Consider the following 22,524-nt stretch of genomic DNA (forward strand, 5'->3'; position numbering starts at 1 on the left):
AGATTTCGACAGACAACGATAAAAACCAGTCTCCAACGCAGAATTTTTTTAAGGGAGGAAGCTGTAGGTGGGTGGTGGCCCCTGTATTGTGACCCAGCATAATATTAAAACTTTGCTCCGGTGCTCACCAATGGAAAACCCAACACATTGATTTCTGTGCATCTTCTCACAATAGTTGTATCTGTAGAATATAATTTTGCTATAAATGGACAGAGTGATATTATGATGAAAGATTAATCAGGTCTGAAAAAAAATAAATAAATCTTATTTGAAAAGTAAACATAAAAGAAATGTGACTTCAGCTGAAAGCGAACATTGACCAGCGCTAATTGCAAAAACACAATCAATGTAACATCTCAGGGGATTATCGATCGGAGGGAAAAGGTTCAATGGCCATAAAACGTAATGATATAAACAAATCAGAGGAATAAGCAGTAATTATCCCCAATGATTTACCTCAATAACCTGTCAGCCAAAACGACAACATCAGAGGAGAGAGCGATCGCTGTCACTTGGTACACTAATGTCGTTAGTATTGTTCTTGGCTACAGAACAACTCCCTCCTATGTTATTAAGATAATAGCCGTTCTGTAGCCCTGTGCTAGGTTGGTACAGTTGAAACTGGAAAGTGGAATCACCAGGTGACAAAGGGAAAAAGCCAGAACAAAAACTCCTGCAAACACATTTATAAACTCCTCAGCTGCAAACTAACATTTCCCTTTCTGGGTTTAGATACAAAGTACGTTTCTTTAGCTGTCTGGATTCTATTCTGCAAGTTCTGGTTATACCTGGACAAGAAATGAGAGAGTATTGGGGTCATCAGGATGAGAAGACACAGGAAAAAGCCCAAAGATCTGGCATGTGCACAAAGAGCAGCCAGAAGCCTCCTGGGTTACGTGACATGGGTATCCCAGGAGGTTCTGGCTGCTCCTTCTGCACATGCCCGATCTTGGGGCTTTTTCCTGCAATGCACAGTGAGATCCTGAACTCCCCCCCCCCCCCATTTACTGCAGAATACAACACCCAATCTCGTGCCTGCACAGTGCGAAATCAGGTGGAATAGCCAAAAAAAAAAAAAAAAAAAGATGGAGGCACCAGGCCGAAGGAGGACTGAATAGAGGAGAGGACAGCTCTGGAAGAATCTGCAGAAGTAAAGTTAAGCAATTTTTTTTTAGTTTAGTTCTGCAGAACCTGTTCCCTCAATGGGAACCGCCATCCTTCCATCCTTTTCTTTTTGCTTAGGACAATTTTCGGACATCTGGATTAGCCAGTGCAATGAAACTGTGCAGTTCATTCATTGGGCAAAGCCAGAATTGATGGGAAACCAAAGATGACCCTGCACATTCGCCTCTACCCAGAGCAATCATGCAAGTAGGAGGGATTACTGCAAAAGGAACATCACCTGTCCCATTCTGCAAAAATGACCGACCTGATCCTGGAAACTTAAAAGCTGAGCATTAAACAGAAAAGCGCTCAGTGTACAATGTTCATTCATTCATCTCTCACTGGAAACAGTCACGAAAGATCATTTTGCAGAGACAGATTAATAAATGAGCGTTGTACAGTTCAATGGAGCGGGGAAGGGGGACAACAAATGGGTGGCACACTGAATTGCACCTCTCCATAGCAAGTAACAGTGGTTGTTCTAAAATTAGTCTTTGACCAATCAACCATGGCAGATTGATGGACAATGTCAAGGAACCATTGTATAGGTCAGATTTTTAACTTAAATGTCCCCAATGGTGGTGCAGATGACATTAAATTTCCACCATACCGCAGCACATTGCACATCCTCTCTGCACCGCCTTGTCCAAAAAGCCCAGGAAAGTGGCAGAGATAAAAAAAACAGGTTAAACCCAACTTTATAATTTCCTCCATTACAGAAGGTACATTACCGCCGGCGAGCTGTCAGCTTCCGATAAACAATGCGACTAATAAAAGCAATATCGGTGCCAGTATATCAAGCCCAGCTTATGGCCCGACCTCGTTCTGGGCCGCTCCGACACCGGCGGTATTGTGCGTTTCTGTATATTTAAAGACGACGGCATAAAAATGAGAGATAAAAAGCTGAAAAAAAAAACAAACAACAGTCAGAGCTGAATTATAAGATTGTCTTCAACAAAACAGAAAAAAAAAAACAAAGAAACCGAACCGCAGAGCTCTCATCTAAAACCCGGGCTTTCTATGAGGGTAAATAGGATTTGTTGGGAGGTCACAAAGGTTAAATCAAGTGGGTCAGGCAGAATAGAAATGTTTAAAACACGTTTAGCCGTGAGCAGTATCTGTTGAAACATGCTGTATAGCACAATTCAATTGTTGGGATGTTTCTGGGCTTTAAAGGGGACTGTGTCACATGCAACACCTGGGAGATAAGGCACTGATGGAACCAGTCATCCCCCAGTCATGTGAAGCGTGCTATTTCTGGAACATGGACTCATCGCAGTGGTTTTTGGCAGCACAACGGTGTGAACGGAATCCACAGGTCCTGGTGTTGAGAGCTTTGGGCAGCATGATCCAAGGCTGCTGGGGTGATCGAGCATTTAGCTTCAGGAATTCCTGAAAATAGTTTCCATCGCAGCCTACACATACTGCTGTATAGCTTCAGTGAATAAAAGTGAATCAGTACTTTGATCTAGAACAGTGGTCGCCAAACTTTCGCACCTCACAGACCACTAAATTCATCATTTTAATTCCTGCGGACCAATAATATGAATTTTTTAAAAAAGATAAAATATTTTATTTGTAAAATAATGCTCTTCCTAATGGTGCTGACAAGGACTGTGGTGGCTCTGATTCATTGATCAGCTCACAGTTAAGTGAAGTATTACTAATGTTACTATTTTCATTAGTTGCATTATCTTTGGTATTACTACGGAAATGCAAAATATTTGTTTGCTTTTTCTCACTCATTACGGGTTTATTTCATTTCAATCTAAGACCAAACAAGAAATGATAGTTATCAAACTCAAACTATTTGATGCCATTAAATATAACAGTTAAAGAAAATACACAGCTAAGGTCATACTTACCTAAAAGAACATCTGAGAAATAAACAAATAAAATACAGCAATCAGATGAGAATCAGTATTGGCGGAGCGGGGTGACTGTTGTAATGGTGGAAACAATACTGAAGCGTACGGCTCTGCAATGGTTGCCTCATACAATTTAAGATTACACTGACATCACGCTGAGCCTCCCTTGTTTTTCCATCTCTAGTACAATTGTGAATTTAGTGCAATATAAAGGCGAAAATTATCATTCAGAATATAAGATTTTATTAGAATATTTTTTTGTTTTATTATTTATAAAACATAAAAATTGCAAATAATATCCAAATTTTTCTCACAGACCACCAGCAGTCCACTGGTTGGCAACCACGGGTCTAGAAGGTTCCTTCCCTTCCTTCTGCACTACCTGTGGAAAGAATGGACAGCTCCGTGTAAGTAACCGGAGTCAGAGCTTTCACTGGGATATAGACTCCACCCGTACTGATGTCTGCTGATTGGCCCGATGTTGACACATGGAGCGAGCCACTCACCCTCCACACCTACAATAGCCAGTTATTTCCTTCCCTTTCCAGCAGGTGAATCTTCAACAGCACCTATTGAAGTATAAACAACTATACAGACAAAAGCATGCTATGTTTAATAATGTGCAGGCAACCTATTATCTCTCTCATTTTCTCACCTGTACAAACACTAAACGCTGGGCACACTTAAAATTTACTACATACCTTCCCCCTTTGGATGCTTTCAATGTTTGTTATCAGCTCTTCTCTGCCACTGCTGACAGTACAATGAATCACAAACCTCAGCTCCTTTGTATTGTTTCTGTGCTTATACAGGTGCATAGTAAGCAACCTTGAACCACCGTTAAATTGCCTTGTGACTCTACTGAATGTAAGTTTAGCAGAAATCTGTTTTAGATAATTACTGACAGAAGAGGAGTTTAGTAAGGACAGGAGATTTTTCAAGCTCACGGCACTGCCTCCCAGACATTGGGCCTGATTTAATAAAGCTCTCCAAGGCTGGAGAGGATACACTTTCATCAGTGAACCTGGGTGATCCAGAAAACCTGAAATGGATTTCCTAAAAGTCATTTGCTTTTTGTTAACAAATGTTTTCAATCCTGGACCAGATCCAGATCACCCAGCTTCACTGATGAAAGTGTATCTCGAGCCTAGGAAAGCTTTCATAAATCAGGGCATTTTATCAGGCCTTCTTGGATGGTGCACAGATAGGGCATTTCCAAAGCTCAAAGAACTGCCTCTCTCACACTGTATCAGGAATTCTTGGAAGGACCACAAATGGAGCATTTCCCAAGCTCACAGCACTACCTCTCAGACATTGTATCAGGCATTCATGAAGGGACTACAGATGGGGGATTTCCAAGTTCAAAGCACTGCCTCTCACACACTGTATCAGGCATCCATGGAAGGACCGAATCTGCAAACTAGAACTCAGAAATCATATTCAGGGGTCTGATTGCAGGGAGGTGACTGCTGGCCCTGCATTGTACGTTCTGATATCACACTGAACAGCAATGTAAAGATTTGAGGGACCTGTTACATATAGGAAGCCTGCAGAATAAAAAAATACATGTATTTACTCCCACCTAGCTGAGATGTAAAAGCTTTTAAAGTTTAATACAAAGCAACTTTCTGCACGAATCTAAAATAAGTATATTTCGCTATTCTATGCAAAACCATTAGAAGGTCGGGGTGGACAAGCGGCCAATATAACTCCACTGTAACACGAATGCTTTTACATATCTCCGGCTCGCTGAATCCTTGGAACGACGTACTGTCTGTACATTATTCTCACAATAGGAAGTGGAATCAAACAATCTGATAACATTAAACTCATTTACATCTCTGCGAAGTATTATTCCAGCATTAATATTCAACATCAAAATAAAAGAATACCAACTGGCAAACTCACAAGGGATTGAGCGATTTAATGTTTCTGTATGTTCACAAGGAGGATGCATTGTAACAAAGATGAGATTCTTCAGATTCCTCCCCAGCACCTCATTCACCTCTCCTAATCTGCAACCTTCAATGAACAATATAGTACTTCCAGGTACGGAGGAACATGTGACTCATTCCTTTTCTGCAATAGGTCAGCACTCGCAGGTGAGCCCTCTATAAGCTCCAATATGGGCAACTTAGAGCTTTCTTTACTCAATCCTGGAGGCTAAAGAACTCCATGGGCAAAATACATGAAGGGCATATAAATAAATGGACCTATTGCTATTGCAAAACTAACATACACACCTGAACAGCTTGTAACTGTAAATAGATATCAAGCACATCATCTACCCACAGCCAACAGGACCTGCAGCTGCCACAATGACAACTTGCCCCCTCTGCTAAGAAGCCACCCCAACATTTACTTCCGGCTCTGTGTAGTCACATTTATCGCTGCAATGTTAATTATAGATATATTCTCTATCCATGATTATCCAAACTATCAGCTAGTTCTGATCATTTTATTAAAGTACACCTCTATTATCAGTGCTTAACCCAGAATTTTTTTAAGCCGAGTGGGAATAAATTGTAGGCGGGTGAAAGCCTATGAATTGTGACCAACGCTTCAGTAACCACCCAAAAACAGCTGGTTGGTTGCTGAAAAGTGCCGGGTGGTGCACCCAGCTAAAATGGGCTGGGGAGAACACTGTTTATTATACAGTATTTATATAGCGCCATCATATTATGCAGCGCTGTACAAAGTCCATAGTCATGTCACTAACTGTCCCTCAAAGGGGCTTACAATCTAACGTCCCTACCATAGTCATATGTCATCAATACAGTATAAGGACAATTTTGGGGGGAAGCCAATTACCTAACTGCATGTTTTTGGGATGTGGAGGAAACCAGAGTACCCGGATGAAACCCACACCAACACCGGGAGAACCTGCAAACTCCATGCAGATAGTGTCCTGGCCGACATTCCAACCTGGGACCCAGCGCTGCAAAGCCTACCTCTATAGCCTACACGTTTGGGTTTTCTGCTGCCTATTCTGGAGATTATTCCATCATTTCGATACCAGTGACAACACAATCATCAAGAAGGGAAATAAATACAAATCTACCTGAAAGGAATTCAATGGCAATAAAAGTTGGTTTATAAATAGAAGGGTGCTGGAAATTCATCCAAGTTTTCAAACTTGCTTTATCCTCCAGCTCTGTATATATGAAACACCAAGGGAATATTGGTGAGAGCCCCCAGGTCCGTCCACCCAGCTCGGTTTATAAGGAATACTCAGAGGAAATATTGATATCTCTGTATACCGGTAGGCTCCGGGTTACATACAAGATAGGGACTGTAGGTTTATACTTGAATTTGAATGTAAAGTCAAAACAGGTACATTATATTATTAAATTCAGTTAAAAGAAAGATATTTGTCTCAACATTTTATTAGGCAGCGTGGTGTCAGTTACTGTATAAAATCCTCACTGTGAGCTAATTACAAACAAAGCAAAAAAAAAAACCCCTTATGGAGCCTAGACATTCATTAACTTCTGAACCAAACTGTGCTTTTATATGCAAAAAGAAACAACTGCAGAGTTTGTTGCAGAACAGCAATAGACTTCTTCTGCAAGTCATGCAAACTACCCCCTCTCCCCATCAAGCCTCCGTCCTGCACACAAGGGAGCAGGGAAGCCCTGTTCGTATCTAGGAGTCATCTGTATGTCGGATGTCCTTAACTTTGTATATACGGAACAATCAGAGGAAATATTGATATCTATATAGCCATCTGGTCCCCCCAGCTGTGTATATGGAATACTTAGAGGACATATTGATATCTCTGTATGGCCCCCCCCCTCAGGTCTGTATACATGAAATACTCATAGAAAATATTGATAATATCTTTGTATAGCTTCCCAGTCTCTGCAACTTTGTATACCGAAAGGAAATATTTGCAATATCCCTGCATAGTCCCCATGGCCCCCCGGCTCTGCACAGATATTATATAATGGCAGACTGGGGTAGAATCACATTCCCCCTTCCTCCCCCTGCCCTACAATGGGCTATGCAATGATGGCAAACCTATTTAATGTACAGCGCTGCGTAAAATGTTAGCGCTATATAAATCCTGTTTATTAATAATAATAATAACTGATCACACTACAACAGTGACACCAAAATTCCTCAACAGTTCTTTATCTTCCAGCTCCGCCCCAGCCAACTATCTCCTTGTATATACACACGAACACACGTCTGCCTGATTCTTCAATTATGATATTATTGTTATTATCAAACACAGCATTTATATGGCGCCAACATACTATGCAGTGCTGTACATTAAATAGGACTAGCAAATGACAGACGGTGACACAGGAGGTGGAGAGTACACTGCACCGAAGAGCTTACAATCTAGAGGTGGGGGAAGTATCACATAATAGGGAGGGAGAATGATATACAGGTATAACCCCCCTATACCCATTCACCGCCCCCAATCATCTCTGTACATGGTCACATGGCATTATTAGGCTTAACACTCCCCAAATCTCCTAGCTGTGCACCGTAATGTACAGTAATGGAGTATTCGTTGTGCCCTTGTACCCCTTCAGTCCTACAGTTCTGTACAGCGATATAGAGGAACCCCAACATATCCACCCCCAATTATCACCCAACACATCCCCCCCCAATTATCACCCAACATAGCCCTCCATCACTACACAGTGATATATGGGTAATATAGAGATGATACCCGCACATTTTTGTCTCATCCTATCCTCCAGAGTAATGAAGCCAATATACCCCGTACATCACCCCAATACCTCTCCATTACTGTGCCCTCACATTATCTCTTCACCCACAAAACCTCCATCTGTAAACAGTGATACATGATCCCCCTGCCCCCCAATATCCTCTCACCTAATCCCGCCCATTCACCAGATCTGTACAGCAATTTATGATTTACCCCACTAATACCACCACCCCCAATATCTCCCCCTCCATCTCTGCAGGTAAATCCCCCCCTACTTGTACCCGGAGACCACCAAACTCCTTGTACACGCTCCTATCGTCTCTCGTCTGGACTATTGTAACCTCCTTCTCTGTGGTATTCCACTAACCCCTCTTCCCCTCTCTCGCTCTCGCTCTTCCCCTCTCTCTCTCTCTCTTCCCCTCTCTCGCTCTCGCTCTTCCCCTCTCTCGCTCTCCCTCTCTCTCTCTCTCTCTCTCTCTCTCTCTTCCCCTCCTCTCTCCCATTCTTTCCCTCCTCACATTCTCTATGTCAGACATTGGTGTGGATCTGCAGATCTCATCTTCTGCACAGATTTGCACCTGGACACTTGTTTAATAAATTTGTAACCGATGACTTGGAGAATCTTAGGTATCGGCCGCCTCCCACATCAGGGTCTCAGATACATATAGGGGTCCATTTATGAAGCAGTGAATCTGACATTCACTGAAACATCCTGGTGGAGAATCCTCCAGATCCATGTCTTTTATTGGGAGTGACTGATCACCAGGGAATGTTTTAGTAAATGTCACATTCACCGCCTTATAAATAGACTCCATAGAACTGTGTCAGTGAATATTTATCATACTATTGGTCGGATGTAACTGGTCCCATAATAAGGGGTACAGGGGAGGAATAAATATCCAAACTCCTCATGACAGGTCCTCTTCAGGTCCGGATTAACAGGAAGCGTTTACCATGACGCTGAAAGCCGATGGAGTTTAATGCAGCAGAATGGCTGCAGCTGTATTGCGAATCGCATCCGACATGTCAACGTGATTAACAAACTTCATTCCAAAATGCTGCAGCCGATTGGCCAAGCAGCCATCAGCTTAATAATAGATGAGAGCCTTTGGGCCCTGAATGGGCCCCGTGTTCACCATTGGTCTGCACAGTGTTCTAATCTGTTCCAGGGGCACCCTGGGGAATTCCGCCAGCTGTTTGCATTCCCGGAAAGGGGAGCCCTGCGCCTTCCCGTAATACGGATTGATTTCCATTCAGGCTGGAGAGGCCATTCACAATTCCAGGCAGATGCCTATCCACCGAGCCGGTCTAGACAGCAATGTTTTATGGGCTCTGGCTTCATATAAATCTCTTATTTTACAACACCGGGGATCCCGGAATACCTTGCTCATCAACGTTTAAAATCAGCCAATCGACTTACGCGTTTTAGTCTCATTGGGAGCATTGGTCACCATGAAGAAAAATCCAACGCAGGTGGGGGACTTTCTCATCACCCATCACCTGGATAGGTAAAGTCGCTTACACTCATCGGATTCATTATTTATCATGGTCCTGACGCTTCCTGTGAAACCAAAGCGAGTGAATCCATTGGCTGATATAACATCACTTATTGGGGAACAAACCATCGGTCCTGCAAAAGTGCTGCTATACTCACCTCCTATCCAGAGCTACCCCCTGCAGTGTTCTTAAGCTACGTACATACCCCAGATGATTCTCGGCCTTACGTGTGCAGCGTTTCCCCGACATCTTTTATCAATTCACGGTGAATTGATAAAGGACTGTTGAGGAATGACCACTATGTAGGAGAGCATAGCCAAGTGCCCAATGGACATTTATCCCCCCATCATCATTCATCACAAAAGATCAATTCTGGCAACAATCATTGAGCGTCTGTACAGGGCTTTTGTCTTCATAGTTTAATAACATTCAATGCTATCCAACCAGGAAGATGGGCAAAAAACTAGAAAGAATTCAGGACGTCATGACCCCGCCCCTGAGGAGCAAGCTACAATGGCAGTGAATTTATGCAAAGGGCGGTGCTTATATCATCATGTGATCACTGCTCCCTACATCATTCATTATTGGATAGCAGGTCATGTGACCAGTCAGAGGCCATCAGAGGAAGCCCATTCTATCCCTGCATTTTCCAGGCTGGCCCACCTACAGAAGAGGCCCCAGTGGGTCATGTGAAGAGCCAGAAGCCAATAAGGGAAGCCGAATATCAAATAAAGCGTTAATACTGTGACATGATATAAACAAATAAATGCCTCTATTTCTGTCCACCAAATCCTGAAATTTACACAGCCCTGCCTTATAGGAAGGAACCTGATTCTTCCCTTCTGTGGATTCACTTTTACCTACAGGTGTTGTCCTACCCCTCATCCTGTGATCAGCTAATAAATAGTGAAAAAGCAGACCAAGCAGCTTCTCTGTGTCACTTTGCTCTCTCCTCCTATCAGCATGCACATCTGGCTCTTTGTGTTGCTTTTTGCTCCACCATCTTGAGCTCTGCTGTACAGACTGTGAGATACTAGGCCAAACTTAGGTACTTTTTAAAATAAATATATCTATATATATATCTATAAGACAGTATCTGTTTTCGTATAATAATATTATTCTTTTATTATTTTCAATAATGAATATAACTCTGATTGGCTGTAACAGATGTCTGCGCGTTGCTGATGATTGTGGCATTTCCCTTTGTAGTGTCTTCTTCCATGAGCGCAATGATGTTCAGGACTCGTCTCTAGAAAGTGATGTAATTAATAGACAAAGTGATGGCGGTGACACGTGAGTGACACGCCGTCCCATTTTCACCTCCATCCCTTTGAGATGATTAATCACGATAAAAGTCCAACGCTCAGCTCGGTGACAGAACCTCAAACAAAGGATTAATCATGGAGGCGGACAGCCGGAGAACCTCTGCACATTACAGGGATGGGGCTGAAACAATTGTCATATGTTGGATTCAGTTTTGGAGAATTCTTCCGCTAACAAACCGTCATGGAGTCAACATCAAATATCCGAGTCCAAATTCTGATTGGTCTGAATCTGCCAAACATAAACCAAGAAATAAAGATTTTATAATATGAAGAGCCAATATATATATTCTGTCCTTTGACTTTGGTCCAGAGGTCACATGATTCTCATACTGGGCATTGATTGGTTGTAATAACACATAAATAAATACATTGTTTCCATTATTTCTGATATATTTAGATCAGAGTTCCTCCAGAGGGACCTGGGCCAATGACTAATTTCTGCCTCCCAGGTCAGTTTAAGTGATACCAATGATCTTCTTGGCTAAAAAATCAGTAAGGGTGACATTCTTCCCAAAGGCCAGCAATGTAAGAGGAATTCTTCCCAATGGCCACCACACTAATATACTCTGAGCTGTGGATAAAGTAATTATAGGAGGGGTTCCTTGAAGACCTAAAAATGATTCCAATGGTTCCCCCATGGTAAAAACTTTGAGAAACTCTGTTCTATAGTATACACTATGACTTATGTGAATGTAAACACTAATAAATAATTTAATTTATTTGGTCCATGGACTGTTAACAAAACCCTGGGCTAGTATAAACCTAAGGGGCAATAAAAACACATGGCCGTGGTTCTGCGAAAATGTAAAAAGTCAAACTTTGTTATACACCTTATTCTTGGTGCTGTGTGATCTCTCTCAAGGCTTCTGGGTTTAAATGACAGCCGAAGAGAATGAGGAAAAAAAGGAGATAATAAGGAGAGAGAGATGGAGAGTGAAACTAAAGAAAGGCGAGATGGGTTGAGGAGAGAACAATGGAGAGGTATGAGAGGGAAAAGAAAAAAATAGGAAGAAAAATGAGAGGAGAAGGAGAGAGAAGAGAAGAATATAGAGAGACATCCATAGAAAGAGACAGATACAGAGTTGAGAGAAGGAAAGGGAAAGAACAAGAAAGGGGAGAAAGGAGGGAGGGGAATTAAGAGAAAGAGTGGAATAGATAGAGGACCAAATAAAAAGAGACAGGAAAGAAGAAAGAAAGAGAGGGAGGGAGAGAAGAAAAGGCCCTGATTTATTAAAGCTCTCCAAGGCTGGAGAGAATACACTTTCACCAGTAAAGCTGGGTGTTCCAGTGAACCTGGAATGGATCTGGTCCAAGAGTCAAAGCATTTGTTAGGAAACAGCAAATGACTTTAAAGAAATCCGTTCCAGGTTTTCTGGATCACCCAGAATAACTGATAAATGTGTATCCTCTTCAGCCTTGGAGAGCTTTAATAAATCAGGTCCTAAAAGGAAAGGGTGAAAAAAGAGAGACAGAGCTAGGAAACATAGGAGGGAGGAGAAGAGAGAGAGGAGGAAGGAAAGAAAGAACAACAGAGTTACAAAGAAGAGATATGGGGAACATGAAGCAAAAAGCACGCAGAACACATATAAAACATCAATGTAAAGTCAAACAGATACCCAAAAATTCTCATTTCCCTTGGCACCCCTGACCACAGAAATTGACCTAAATTTGCCTGGGACTTAGGGGCTCCCTGAACACCCTGGAACCTACCCAGCCCCCTCCTTTCACATCTGCTGTAAGTGTTCAATAGAAGGAAAGGCCGGCTTTAATGTTTTACAAACCAAATCAATGATAAAGATTTGAATTTTATTAACCCAGCAGAGTTCTGACACCCGGCCAGAGCTGGGCACCCCATATTAGCATACAGCCACATTTAAAAATCATTTCCCTGCTCTCATTTATAGGTCTGCACACAAAAATATATTCCTGTTCAGCATCAAGCAGAACACTGCATTTTTTAAGCCACAGATTGAATATTTAATGGAACTGCATCCTGGCCCCAGCCAGCGTAATGCAATATTGATGGATGCTGAGCAGGAGGCAGGCTCATAGAGATTTCTAGGTGTTATGCAACATGCAGATGCATTAATTATTAGCGGTGATGTGTGCGGCCCACCGCCTGCAGACTTGGGGTGGGGGGCTGTGTGAGAAGAGGTACAAGGAGCCCACATATTAGAAGATGTCTGGTATAAAATCAGACAATGTACATTGCAGGCTTTTGTGAAAATAAGAGGCGAGAGGGACGGAGGGAGAATGTGTGAACGATTGGAGCATAAAAAAAAATTCTGGATTGTTACGGAATCAGTTTATGGCTGTGAGTTGAAATAAGGGCAGGGACAAGCTCGCTTATTGATATGCAGTAGCCGACCTTTCTCTGCAAGAAGAAAAAATGGAGAATAGATTTCATCTGCAAGGGGAGATCTGTCAATAAAACTATTTCAGTTCTCCCCTAAAGGGTCAGTGCACCAAAAAGCAATATTTTAGTCAAGGACAGGGCCTGAAGGGCTGAGTCAGCTTTCCGATTCGCATAAGTCTTCAATATTTTAACAGTGAGATATCCCTGATATATTTCCCAGATCTGCTCTCATTTTGGGGAGTTTAGGGTGTTCCTGTGATCTAGAGTATGCATGGCGGGTTCATGATGATGGGCATTCTGCACAAGCTGCATGTGCTATTCATTTGCAAAAGCAGCATTTGATATGTTTTTCTTGCAGTTCAAATGCACCTCAACAGGAAGCGACACAAAACAGGCCAATTGGATTTGGTGTGTGTTAAACTTGCATTCCGATCTGAGCCGCTACAATAAACTTCTGATATTGGTTCTCTTTTGGCCTGCTTAATGTACCGTTACAAACATTTTATTATATCTCTTATAGCTGATAACTTCCCAAAGAACCTTGTCCCTCTTTGTTATTGGAAAGAGATGTGAGGAGGAGCCCCCTGGTTTCTATTGCCCTGATATAGTGGATTGTTGTCACCCAAAGAATGGAAAAAAAACTGGTGTTAGAATTGCCAGGTCTAGTCATTGTTAGTATATTAGTTTTTTATTCTTTGGTTTAATGCCAACTAATGGGATGCAAACTGTAATGACGCAAATGGTGGACATAGTCAAACATGGGGGCCCTGTGCAGAGTTGACTTGAGTCCATTGTGGGGGCTCCTGTTGTCTGGAGATGGTCCAGGGCCCTTGTGCAGCAGCACTCTTTACATCTTACTATGTCCGCCCTAGCATGACGCAGAATGCAGGATTCATCTTATGGTATAGGCAAGGAACTGGAATGCAAATTATTTCAGTGCAAAGATGGACAAAGTTGATCTTTTAAATGCATTCTTATATCAGGAACTGCAGTGGCGATGGCAGCTTTGCTTTCTCAGGTCTGCACACCTTCCATAGTCTATACCTTGGGGTTGGGGTGGAGATGGAGTGAGGTTCCCTCTCTCCATTCCGAATGTTACATTGGTTTGATATTCATGTATTTTGAAGTCTAAAGAATTAAAGAAAGTATTTTTGAAAGTTATGTTTCTACTATTTATCATTGCTAACAGCAGAGCTGGCAGGAAATGAGCCCAGTAATTATCAGGTATAGAGAGCTATAAATCCTAGTTTTAGGAACACAAAGCTCTGACTGCCATAGTAAAAGGTCATTCCACCCAAAAAGGTTCATGCCCACCTTGTGTGCCCCAGCTCTGCCTGCTACATTCTTCATATTGAAATCTGCAGGCATGGTGGGAATACTTCATAATGGGTCGATCCGGTGTGCAGACCCAGGAACTCAGTGCAGACATCTAACAGGAGAGCGGAGAGGAGAAGGGCAGAGACAAATAAAAACAGACAGACATACAGAGGAGAAGAGGCAGGGAGAGGAGAAGAAAAGAGGGTAAAGCTACGTACACACTTCCAATATTTATCGTTGGTAAACGATACGACATACGGTAAACATACGGTAAACATTGGTTTTGGTAAACATTGGTGCCAATGTTGGTAAACAACCAACATTCCTGCACGATATCTCGTAAAGCACCGATCCTGTACATGCACATAACGACCTGATCAATGAATGATATTGTACGCATGATAGATGCGATTGTTTTATTGATACAGGAAGTGAATAGTATATATATATATATATATATATATATATATATATATATATAGTGAAATATAAATATATATATAAGTATAGACATATATATATATACACACACACATGAACACAATACAGTAAAGCACCTGTACAGGACGTTCGTTCATCGCGCATGCTCGGAACATGCACGATCACTGAACGACCGTACACAGAATAGATGGTGAACGATCGTCGTCCAATCAGATCTGCCATGCCGGTCGTTCATTTCCAACGACTATCCTCATTCGTCGGCCTTGTTGGTCACTTTTTTTTAGAACCAATTTAGGTTTAACGACCAATTGGTCGTTCCTTTCCGTTAATTATTAGATGTCTGTACGCAGCTTAAGAGAGGAGTAGTGAAAAAGACAGATGAGAGACAGAGAAAAGAGGGTGAGACAGGAGAAAACAGGAGAAAAGAAAAAAGAGAAAAGGATTTGAGAACAAACAGAGAAAAAAAGGAAGGGAATGAAAGAGGAGAAAGGAAAGTGAGAGAGACAGCAAAGAAGAGAATAGAAAGGAGGAGTTGTGAAGAAACAGAGAAATAATGTTAGAGAAGAAGAGAAAGAGACAGAGAGGAGAAAAGACAATAGAGAGACAGAAGAAAGTCAGGAGGCGTTGAGAAGAAAGAGAGATGGAAAAGATGAAGTAGAGGAAGAGAAGAAATAAGTGAGATAGACAAAGAAAAGAGAAAAGAGAGGTGAAGTTGAGAAGAAGCAGAGAAGAAAGGGAGATGGAATAGAAGGGGAGAAAGACAGAGAGCAAGAGAGAAGAAGAAGAGATAAGAGGAGAAAAGAGAGTGAAAGAGACAGGAGTTTCAGAAGAAATGCAGAAGAAAGAGATAAAACAGAGAGATGAAAGAGAAAGAAAAAGAGAGAGGATTTAAGAAAGAGACATGGGAGAAAAAGGAGAAAAGACAAAGGAGATTTAAATAAGAGAGAAGAGAGACAGATGGGAAATGAGAGAGAGAACACAAGGAGAGAAATATAAAGCAGTCTATCTCAACCTGATTACCCTGGAAGAACCATGAAAACCAATTCTAGGTCTTGGGGAATTCCTTCCAAAACCAAATTCTACAGTTGGAATGCCCCCTTTACACTGGTGGATTAATTGCCACCCAAAAAAAGCTAAAATCATAGGTGTCTCATGCTGCTGACCCTAAATAGTCCTAGACCTGGAACTATATACTCACCATCCGATGGGAGGTCCACCAGCCATAGCAACCTATAGAACCTTTATTCAACGGTCATTTGGTAGAGACAAGCTGCCATAGGGTGCAGATAAATCTGTTGGGACCACTGACCTCCCATCCCACAAGGGGGGATTTACAGGTAAAAGAAACCCGCATGGTAATTGAAGCTTTTGTACCACCTCAGCAGGAGCACTATGTTTGTTCTATTTCACTCAGAAAGTATAGATATTGATGGATGGATCAGTTATGAGTTCACCTGATGTTGCACCAGACACCGCTCCATAAATCTTTTTAGAAGATCTTGGTGCAGATCATTAGTCAATGCCTGGAAAAGACTCAGAAAGAAAAAAATGATTGGTAATACTCAGGACAGGCACCTAATACAACAGTCGCAAAAGAGCCACCATTGCCCCATGTGACTACCTAATCCAAAATTTGGGGTTTCACAAATTTCACGGCAGACTTTATTTTTGTATCTGCTTTCATCCCATAATCCTCACCGCCTTGGCTCATCAGTCTAAGAACGAGTTAAACCTTCACTGCATGTTGGTGTCCCAGTCCCACCCCGGCAAGAGAAGTAACGTGAGACTTTTATCTTAATGGAAAACATCCTGGATTTCATCCTTTGGGGACCGATGGAGGATGGAAAATAGGAAGCTCAGATGCCTAATGGACACTGTAAGTTCCAGGATGGACTTGGATGGACCTGGTGTGGTTTACATGGATATAAATAAATTTGGAAAGCCACCGATTGGAGGGATTGTGGTCTGCGCTCCTTCCTGACTCCTTTTATTAATAAAGCTTTCATAGTGCATTAAATCTGAATGGACAAGGCTGATCCTCATGGTAGCAGTTCCACCTCCAGGACAATGGTGCACCCCATCATTTGAAACTGATACCAAGCTTGGTATGGCAAACTGCACCATACAAACCCAGATGTGCACACGACTCTATCTGCGGCACAGATCTTCAGAAACCATGTGACTTTTGGGAACCTCGCCACGACCCAGCTGATACCATTTACTTGTGGATGAAGCTAAAGTTGAGCTTGCAACTGAGTGCTGCAGCTTACCATGGGTAAGCGTATTGCATATTGTTGCGTATTGCACCACAGCAAAAATAGGAATTTCAGGGTAAGTTTACATGGGCGTGAGGTTGCAGTGCCATTATTGCTTTCTCATGCCCGTGATGAATGCCTGCGGTTGAGATGCTAAAGTAGTATTGTCCGCATCCATGACCGCCCATAAGGAATGAATGGGGGCAGTAGTGACTATTTCAATAGTTCACTATCCTTCAATGTCAAATAATAAAACAATGGTTCATTAGAAACCAGTGCAGCAGTGGAGGCTGCTGGCACTTTGCCAACCACCAGGTGCAACCCCCTGTTCCCGCTGCTCTGCAATAGTGTAGTGCTGCACCATTGGCCACCAATTAAATGTTGGGGGTGGCAGTGGATCAGTACCATCTGCTGTCAAATATTAAATTGCAGGTTCATTAGGAACCCGGGCTGCTGCCAAGTTGCCAACCATTAGGCAATGGGAACCCCTGTATTAGAGTCTGATCAAATTCCATCCCCTTGTGACAGGTACTCTTTATCAAAAATAAAACCTATTTCTGGATGACATCAGTGTGGCCCCACAAGCTATTCTCTCCCCTTGGTTTGTTCATTTTTCATTATACATCACTGAGAGAACCAATCAAGCATTGAAAAGCAAAATGCTATTTTTTGCCAAGGAGAACATTTTGACCTGGAGCTCTCTGCACTGAATTACGTTGGATGGGATGAAGGACGCGGCTGCTGGTGGCTCTCTCATGATGCTCCTATGTCTGCCGCCTCCTCTGAGCCAGAAGCAGGTGTGCGCCCTTCATCCTTCTGCCATTCAGCAGCACCATCTGCGCCACGGTGAGCTTCACTACACTACAGCATGTCAATATGTGACTGAAATCTTTGGGTCACGCTGGTCTTTCTGAGCAAATGTCCAGGTTATCTCAATCTGAGCACAACATCTGCATCTATTCTTTTATGAATGGAGTAGGGAAGGGCTCGAAGCCCGGTTCCAAAATTAAAATGCAAATTTTAGTTGTCACCAACACAGGAAGTGAGTTTGAATTTTCTAACGGAATCACATGTTATGGTGAGTCATTAAGTAATTTAAATTGTCAGGGAAGTCTTCCTGGTTTGTTTGCACTGCAATTAGAAGCTTATCTTAGCCTGTCAGTACATCAAAGTAAAGATTCTCCTCCCGAAAGTAGTGATCTGAGTAGATCCAGCATGCTCAGCCTTCCTGTTCTTTAGAGAAGGAATAGAAGGAGGATGAGCAAGCTGCACCCTGCTGTGATCACTTCCATTGAAATGCACAATAGACATTCTTGTGGTGGATTGATGAACAACGTTGGGGGACCACATGCTGGATGATGAACGATTAAGCTCATCGTGGGCACAAATCTAACATGTACATAGCTTTGGTTGGTTGTTTCCCAAACTTTAAAGATTTATTCCCAGTTGCCTTGATGTTTCTGGAACAGGAAGTGTTGATAAATATCCTTGAGATGCAGACCTAAAATAAATTTTAGGTCACAGAGGCAAAAGTTGGGTACAGTTGGTAGATCACTTATGCTGCCCAAAACAAACATATGCCCATGGGTCTTAAATATGAAACAGCAGAACACCCCCCACCCCAACGTTGTTTAGTTATCAGCTGCTTGCCGATCTTAAGGAGTGCTGTTGTTTTTTTGATGGGGAGGATGCAGCGGGGCTCCATAGAATGGAATGGAGATGTTCTTTCGACAGAAATACCCATCGATTATATCGTTACCGGTGACATTTATTGAGTGTCTGGTGAAATTTAGTAAAAAATGCCAATCTGAACCTTCTGCTTTGTATGAGCACGTATTCTGCGGTCCTTGGTGGTCCAGCATTCTGATGGAAATGACGCAGTTTTATCAGAAGGCTATTTTAAATCGGGCGCAGTTTAGGATTGGACGCTTTTTGCCGTCATTCTGATTTAAGCCCCCTTCACTCTTCAGTTCTCTTCGTGCTGAATAGAAGGAGATAATAGAGGAGGCTCAGGGGGGGCAGGGAAGAGACTCCGGAGCGCAGGAAGGAATGGATGCCGTTAATATGATTGGTGGTTTTGTTCTCGACGTACACATTGTGCCGATTCCCCAACACGGAATGACTGCAGTGTGACAGAACGAGTATAAAGTATGGAAAGACATGCAGCTATTAAACAGGGATATGGCCGACCCGTAAAGAAAATTCAGCCATCCTTCTCCCTCCCAAAAAAAAAAACAAAGTAATAGTTATCAATCAGTCTTGCAGCAGCCATGACCCCATGCCTAGGCATTTGATCGTGTGATCTCAGTTACGAGGAGCAGAACAGTTCAGGTGGAGTTGGGGGAATCCAGGTGTTGTTGTCAGCACTGAATTTTAATTATTAATATTATACAGGATTTATATAGCGCCAACATACTACGCAGCGCTGTACAATAAATGAGGGTTGCAAATGACAGACAGATACAGACAATGACATAGGAGGAGAGGACCCTGCCCCAAAGAGCTTACAATCTAGGAGGTGGGGGAAATCACACAATAATGATATTAAATTAAATTCTCTCCAAGGACCACATTAAAAATAGGCATGAGCCAACCGTACCAGCTTTACCATTGGCTGGTGGTTGTCCACATTAGCCAATAGGATTGTTGCCTCTGTGTACCTTACCATAGGTGCCCACCACCAATGTTCCAGCAGTGACAACAACGGGTATAGGAACAATATTGTCGGGTTAGGAAGTGCTCCAATATGGCAGGATCACCAAGTATTATTTTAAAGATTTTATGGTAATGTGATAAAGATTATGTGATATTTTGGTGATTGGATTACATCTGAAAACTGGTCTTTATTTCATCCATAAATGTATTTTTTAAATACCGACAGTGTAAGTACCGGAAAATCACCCCTTAAGTATAGCAGGGCTGAAGTGTAAGAGGAAGCAGCAGCAAAAAAGCAAATCAGTACAGGACCTATGAATGATAATGCTGATAGGAGGAGAAAGCAGAGTGATGGAGAGGTGAGCTTATCACTAGGGCGTTTCTCCTTTTACTGTCCAATCATAAGCCAGATTGAATGATGCTAGCCACCAAACTGATGACATCTAGTGGCAGAAAAAGGTATGACATGGAAAAATCCCAGGTCTAAAAGTAAAAGCTAGTTTTGTTATCTTTAAAAGGCCAATTATATTTAACTTTTGTTTAACTGCAGACTTTTTCCAGATCAGCAGCTAAAAAAGTATTGAAGCCAAAGGATTAAGATGACAAGGGGCCAATCATCAAGGAAAGCTGCTTCCACGTGCAAAGGCTGCACCTGTATATCCTGACACATTACCTTGAATATAATACATTGATATAGATTTCTCCCATCATACTAACACACCTGCCTCAGCCAGCTGACTCATTCTGCTCATTATTTGCCCCCCCATGTACAGCTGTCATCCGTCAGCCTCCCATCACCATCCCCCTCCTCTCTACAACCGCCAGCTATGCGCCATCACCCCCTCCCCGGGAAAAGCACGATTCAGTGTTGATCAAATATAGCAGAAACTTGATGGTGCTGCTTCACCGTTCACCAGAGTGTATGATTCACATCGCTGGGAAAAGCTAAAAACACTTTTTTGGATGTGAATGACGGCGTGGAGGAAGGAGGGGGTGCCAATCCGCGCACCATCTGGAATTAGGATTTTTTTTTAATTTACACACAAACATTACATTAAAAGGATTACTGGTTATTAATAGGATACGTGTGTGATTCATCGTTTATTTTATTGTTTACATTGCCGGTAATTGGGCGCCAACTTGGAATGAGATTCCCAATTCACTATTTTAGTGAATCTCAAATGGCTGGATATACAAAACGTGCAATTCACAGCAGGCAAATATTTGGGTGACAGTTTGCATTTTGCAATGAGATTCACCCATTTGTAATTTCTGATTGCCTTGGTATGCATGTATGGGCCAGGCTGTTCTCCAGAAATCACACTCTCAATACAATCAGTGAAATTCCCAAGAAATCAGCATGAGATTCTCAGTTCGCTATTTTGGTGAATCCCGGATGGGTGGATATATAGTGGGAGTGAGACGCTGCAAATGAGCAATTGGTAGAAAATGTATGTTACAATCTGCTGTCTCTGACCAATGGCTAGGCGGTCCTGCAAGGACTGCGCTGGTCCTGGATGACAATATGGAATGAGATTCTCCAGTTTGCTTTTTTGGTGAATCTCAATGGATGGAAATTAGCACATGAATGTTTTTGTAGAAAATGAATGATCCATGTAATAATTTGTTGTCTTTATCCAATGGCCAGCTTGTCCTTAAAGGACTCTGCCCCAGTCCAAGGTGACAATTTGGAATGTGATTCTCTTCTGCCATTTTGGTGAATCCTGAATGGTTGGATATATATACAGTAGGGGTGTATTGTTGCAAACTAACAAATTAAAATTTGGGAACAATGTTGCAACTTGTGAAACCTGCCATGGTTGTTTCCCAGTGGTTGCCCTGCAGGTGCTAATTTTAGTTCAGTTTCCACCAAATCAGCAGGCGGAGATTCAGGTAACAATTTGAACTTTGCAATGGGATTCACCAGTTCCTGAATGCCTTTGTACATATAAATATGGGTGTCCAATTGTTATATTGTCCTCCAGGAACTTCGCTTCCAGTCTTAATACAATGAATGAAATTCCCAGCCAATCAGCATGTGGATATTCAGTGACAGTTTGGAATGAGATTCAACAAATTGGGCATTTTGGTGAATCCCAAATGTCTGGATATGCATTAGGTGCAAGCAGCTCTCTCTTTGGGCCTGATTTATTAAAGCTTTGGGATACACTTTCATCAGTGAAGCTGGGTGATCCAGCAAACCTGGAATGGATTTCTATAATATATATGAGTTATATATGCTACTGTACAGTTATATTACAGGTTTCAGTGTTTTTTATTTATTTATGCACCCTTGTCCCTGGTGACGTTGGTGCCTGCGGGAGAGCAAATAAGTGTATTGAATCCAATACAAAGTAATCATTATATTATATATATATTATATATGCTACTGTACAGTTATATTACAGGTTTCAGTATTTTTGATTTATTTATGCACCCTTGTTTTATTAGATTTTAGTGTTTTTTTTTTTTAAATGTATTTTTACATTTATTAAATATTGGACATATTTCGGTGATTTATGCCTAAGAATTACAAGCCTACAATGTAAAATACATTTTAATGAAAGACAATGTACTGCTTTTAGACATATAACTCTGGACAGAAATGAACCGCCCAGTAGGGTAATGATTATTTGCAATTCACCATGCAGATATTTGGTGAAAGATTTGGCAAAATGTATCCATCAGCCAGGTCATCTCCAACGCCTGTGCTCCCACTCCCAATATTCGCACATTTCCAGCTGAATACCAATAAATGAGCCCCCACATTGCCCATAGAACTGGCTCTCCCTCCATCTGCAGTACGCATCGCTGCAGTCACACAGCCCATGAATCACATTAAAACTATTGGGGCTTTTCCAAAATAATTACAGACCTGCAGAAGCCCCTTGCTGGGATTGGGGGATACCCTGAGGTTGTCCCCTCCTCCCACCATGTTTTACACTTTTGCTGAGCACTTACC

This window comes from Pyxicephalus adspersus, chromosome 3 (genome assembly GCF_032062135.1).
Source record: "Pyxicephalus adspersus chromosome 3, UCB_Pads_2.0, whole genome shotgun sequence".
NCBI classification, from domain to species: Eukaryota; Metazoa; Chordata; class Amphibia; order Anura; family Pyxicephalidae; genus Pyxicephalus; species Pyxicephalus adspersus.